This window comes from Centruroides sculpturatus, unplaced genomic scaffold (assembly GCF_000671375.1).
Source record: "Centruroides sculpturatus isolate CEXI.00-Female unplaced genomic scaffold, Cexi_2.0 scaffold261, whole genome shotgun sequence".
Lineage (NCBI taxonomy): Eukaryota > Metazoa > Arthropoda > Arachnida > Scorpiones > Buthidae > Centruroides > Centruroides sculpturatus.
The window spans coordinates 84,395-90,638 of NW_019384426.1; positions in this window are offsets into that span (position 1 = coordinate 84,395).

Consider the following 6,244-nt stretch of genomic DNA (forward strand, 5'->3'; position numbering starts at 1 on the left):
GTTTGATTCAAATACCTATCCATTTATAGAAGAATCACAATGTATGATTCCCTAGGTGGCTCACCAGCTGACATGTAATTGAAATTATAGCCTGCTTCCAAAATTAATTGGGCAGCCCTGATCTATACAGTAAGACTTATCTAACTCAAATATTTCTTTAATTTGAAAACAAAGCACTGGTATATCTGAATGGAATGGTAGCATAGGGATTTGAGAAAATTTGACTTTATAAATTAAAGTTTTTCATGGTCCTCTGACACTGATTTATGTTACTTTCAACTTCAACTCAAATTTTAATATTTATTCCAGTGTTTTTCAACCTTCTTGAATAAGCGACTCCCCAGGGCCATATTAAAACTATGTCAGTGATTTTAAAAACTACGTATTTAAGTTTCTTTCTGTTGAGACCTAAATATCAATCAAAAAACCAATTGTACTGTAAAATAAACAGGTACAGCCTTCTCACTGAGATTGCACTTTTTTTTATTGTAGTGTAGGACCTACAAACACTTGTCTTTTTCTTTTACCCACGACCTCCCATTTAAGACTTTGCAACCCCCCTGGGGGTCGTGACCCACATGTTGAAAAACACTGATTTATTCTATCCAAAGTGATCCTAATTATTGGATTTCCATAGAATTTTCAGACAACATTTCAGTCCAGAGAAGTCCTCTTGCTCAAGATTATGTACAAGATTATGTACAGTATTTGCAAAACTGTTTGATTCCATTAATTACATTGAATGTTTTGCTGAAAGGTGTTACATGGGCTGTTTAAAACAAAAAAAAATTAAAGATTCTTTAAATAATCCAAGAGAGGTAAAAAACCAAATCTATTGAAAATCGACATTTTTTACTCTATTGTTCTATAACTCATTTTTTTCTGTTCCTTGGAACGAGAAGTTTTACTGTATATATAAAAATCAATTCTTGTTGGTTTGTCCTTTATACAAATCTTTATTCTTAAGTTGATTTGGGCCAAACTTTGTATGAGTATTACTTAGACTCTGGAATTGGCAATAAGCTATACATTACCCCAAAATATTAGGGGTAGTGTGTAGATTTTGCATTCTTTACATGTAGCATCATCTGTTGGCAAAAATAATAAATGCTAATTGTTGATGGTTTTTTGATAATAGATTGTTGGTTTGCCTGTCAAGTAGCTTAATGTCTGCTTAAAGGCATCATCACTGGAATCAAGTTAAAAAGTTGTCCCTTTAGATGAGGATCCATCTATTGGGAGATAGATATGCAGAGAATTTTACTAAACAATTTTTGCATCTGAGTTATGGCAAATTCATTGAAGATCTGGATACTGATTTAATAACACTACATAAACCACAAATGAATATACAAGAGCAATATTGGCATCTAAAAACAAATGCATTGCTAAATGTACCTGGTGAAGTTTTTAAACTCCTTAGAACCAACAAGACTACCACCTCATAAAAATAGGTTTGAGCACCAGTAACGCTTTTGTGAAATAGGGACCAACCAAAGTTATGCAATGGGATGAGAATGACCTTTTATCTTTGTCCCGCAAGCCTGAAGCAATTTTTCACTTTTTGCAGTTTTATTATTATAAATAATCAGATCAATAAATGCATATTTTAGTTATTAGGACTATTGTTTTTATCACTCACTCTCAATTCCTCAAACCCAAGCAACACTGGGCACACTTTGCTAGTACTATGTATAAAATTAGTAAAAAATCAATATATACAAATAAGCTTTCTAGACATTTAAATTTGATTATTTTTACATATAGTTTGATCAGTACTTTGATCAAACTTAATGCATTTCAGTGTTGTTAAAAAACAAAAATTTAAGATTCAACAATGACACTATCAAAAATTTTTATTGAAATATTTCGCATTAAAAAAAATGAAAGTAATGTTACTTATATATAGGGCTATTTTTCAGCCAGAATGCCATACCAGAAAATAGCATAAAACGTATCAATAACTGGTATATAGTAATAGCAGTTGCTCAGTAAAAACATCTTGTGTGTTTAGGTGAGAACTCTGGTGACTGGCATCTAAAAAAGAAATGAAATAAAATGAAGTAGACTACTCTTCTGGACACAACAAATATTCTGGGCCAATTGGAACCAATAAAAAAAGCAAGTAGGATGAGGATTCTCCATTTTGATGAATGGACAATACTATCTGGCAATTGTTTGTCAAGAAATGATATATGGTGAAGGGCCAATGCTAATATTTTGTAAGGAAAATTATAATCTATTCATACTTTACATAAAAATTTTGATGCACTACAATGGTTTTAAAACACACTAGGTGCAAATTTGGCCTACTGTATGGGCAAGCAGGTTAAAGCAGTGGTTACACCTAGCAATTTCCAGCTGTGCAGGCAACTGCAACAAGTGTGAGTTGCATGTGTCTTGTCATGGTTACATTGTTCTTTGGTGTTGCAACTTGGAAACAAGTGACCTTATAATAAACCAATATCCTCTTCATCTGCTATCTTCTACAGTGGCATAGTGAACATAACTGGCGCCCAGGGCATGACACTTTATTGATGCCCCCCTCCAGAAACAAATCTTGTTTGTCTTGGAGACCATTTGGCACCCGGGGCATGATAAAACTCCTTTTCCCCCTCACTACACTTGTGATCTTCTATTTTATTTTTAAATGCAAAGGAATGTCGTTAGCAAATGATGGTACTTTTCCCTTAGTTCTTTAGCTATACTTAAAATAATATTGTCATTACTAAACTAAAAAAAATAAACATTTTAAATTCAGAAATATAAAAATGGTACTTGCAACATGCCAAGACTTTTGCTTATCTCACTTCATGACTGCTATTTTATCTTTTCTTCAATAATATGAAGAATAAATATTCCACAGGCATTCATGAGCCTGAATCAACTGGAGATCATTCTTGATTTTAAAGCTATACTGGTTTTCTCATTTTCTACCATGATGATAACTATTTTCAAAGTTACCACTATATGACATGGCACAAAAGGAATTTTTGATTGGATGCATGTTTGCAATCAGTGTGAAAACAAACTTTTTGTTTTTAGTTGAAACTGCAGTTGTGCAGGATTTTGAAGGGGATTTACTAGTTATTGGGAACAATCATCGTGGTTGCAGTTACCTGCATGGTTGGAAATTGCAAGGTGTGATCACAACTCAGGGCTTGCTCTGGGGACACAAGATAAATTCAGGCTAGTAAAAATAATCTCAATAATCTTTCAAGGGTGGTCTGTCCTTACTACCTGGCCAGCCTATTAGTGTCTACAGGCAGAAAGTGTCAAAAATTAAAAGAAAAATCATATTTGAGCTAAACAACTGTTCCTTTAAATCAGTTTTCAACCTTTTTCATAATTAAATTTCCACAGCACAATTTTACGTGGGAAAAAATTGTGATTTAAAGTTGTATTTGTAAACATTCAATTGCCATATTACTTGCCACTTATCTTAATTCTTTTTGTCTATATTTTTTGTGAAATAAATAAAACAGTATTGTTGTTCCTTAAAATAACAGCACAACAATAGTTATTTGAATTAATAATTTTCATTTACATAAGAAAAGCAATTAACATTAAGTCTTAATTTGCATTTGAAAGTGGCATATTTGCTTTTAGAAACCTGCCCAATGTCTGGCTATTTCTAACTCTAAGCTAAATAATTTGAACTAAGTATGGACAATTATAGATACATTTTTGATTTAGATAAAATTTCATTTTAAATGAAATAACTGGTGTTATGCATATATAAATTTGAGTACATTATGAATACATTTATTTATTACAACATTGAAAAACTTGTATAATTGATTTAAAGAGGTTTTAATTTTGACACGTACACTTGTTCTTTGGGCTTCTTTTGAAAATAATTTATTTAATAACCTTCAAAAATTTTTTCAGCATGACTACAATTCTCTCGCTTTGAATATAATGATTATATTTCATATATTAATGATTAAGACACAACTTGCTAAAATATTAATTGGAATTTGGTTAATCAGCAGTTTGTCACTACATAGTCATAGATATATACTGTATTTATTAAGTAGAATTGTTCCTTCTCCCCACATCGTTTTTGAACTCTTGATTTTTAAATGTCAAGGTTAATTGTATTGTATAAACATTCATTAAGTTAATTTTTAGATTAATGCCAAATAATTGCCAGATTATACTGGGCTATAATACTACTAGTATTTAATAATTAAATATAATTGATATTTGGTCATTTTTATTGTGACTATTTAAAAACAAATCTATTTATTAAGAAATCCTTTTACAGAATAGATAATATTTTGGGGATTCATTGCACTTTGAATCCTGTCTAGTGTTAAAACTAATTCACTTTTACTAATGCCTGGCACAGTTTTAACTTAAGTTACTTAAAACAATGGTCAATGCCAGTCTTCAAACGAGTGTTTTGTAGATCAGCAGCATTAACTATTATAGTTTTAATGTAACCAATTCAAAATACTGTATATACAAAGCTAATGGTTTACAATTGTATATGAAATACTTCATATATCTTATCTTGCCTCTGGAATCTGTTACCTACTAAAATTTTATGCTTGTTTTCATGATTTGCAAATTCCTTTTTTTTAAACAAACAAAAAATATCAGTATTTTTTGCAATTGTAACTTACAAATTTGCTTCTCGGACTTGAATTTTAAAATGTCTCCCAGCTTAAGAGATTCTATTCTTTATATGGAGTTATATACCATGAAAACAAAGGATATTAAATAATTTTTGTTCTTATGAAAGCAGACATTTCATTAAAAGTTTATTATAATATAGATAATATATTTGAATACTGAATATTGGTAGGTCTCAGAGGAATATTGATCAAACTATATATATAAATTAGTAATAAAAAGTGATATCTTACATATCATTTGCTGTTGATTTCTGCATGGTAATGCAAATTATCATAACTATTGTATGCATTAAAGTAGTATATTGTAAAAGTAATGCCAGAACTGGAGAGGTAAGGATCAGAGTTTCTTTTCTAAAATTTTTCTTTAGCAATTTGTTCCCTTGTTAAAGCCTAAATGGTATTGCACTTATTAAAAAAAATTCAGCTTGACCATTAGCTTTTCACATTTTATACAATGAAAGCAAATTTCCAATATAATCAATATTGTTATATGCTTGATAAGTAATTATATAAATAAAATTAAAATTAAGCTTTAAGTGTTTCCACTTCATAAATTTGCCAAATTGTGCACCATGCATTAAAGCACATTATATATTCAAGAACTATATTATCTGAATATATTTAGAATTCTGTCATTTCTATCAATAACAAACCTAGTAGAGTATGGCAAGGACAGATCAGTAATACTCTCTCTCTCTCTGCAGGTCACCAACAAGGATCACAGATAATACAGAACCAAAAATCAAAAGAATGTCTTAGTTTTTGCTCCTAAAGGAACTAGAGTTTAGGAGTAATCCTTTATGTAAAGGGTGCAGTTCCAATTACACTGCTCAAGAAAATGATTCTTGTTCATAAAGCAAAGAAAAAAAACAAAAAGAGACTCTACAGAATGAAAATAGCAAATTTGATTAAAGGAAAACTGAATCAGAGTTATTTAGAAATCAGACAAAAGACACCATATGATAGAACAGAGGTTACCAAACTTTTTTCACAGCAAGCCAGATAACAGAGAGAATGACGAGTGTGTGCCACATAACCATTTTGTTCAATATAGTATACCGAATACACAAAAATAAAGAAAACCAACATATTTATTTACCAATACACAAACACGATGGCTGCAGCAAGATGATAATTGCTTCTCTTAGAGTCTTCATTGTAGGTACTCACACAAAAAGCGCTCCGATATCCAAAGTAACAAAAATTTTTCATTTCACCGATTTTCCTAAAATTTATATTACTGTCAAATGCAAAAATCAGATTGGACCAATTTTGGCATTTTTAATTACATTTATTTTTATTTTTTTCTACATAGTAATTTCATCTACAATCTACAATATTTCCATATATTTTAGCTCATTCGTGGCACAGTGTGGCAGAGGGCCATAGTTTGGCAACACTTGCAGTAGAATGTTAAAAGATTGCAGCACATTATATTTTCAAGAACTGTACATTAGTAAGTTCGGAAGCTATATTTAAGTAATATGTTTAGGAATGGTAGCATGTAATTTTTATCAAGCAGCATCCACACAGGAGCTAACTCAAAGAGAAATCATGGATCTTGGAGGTATATTTTTGTAAGTGTGGTTGCATGTTTGTAA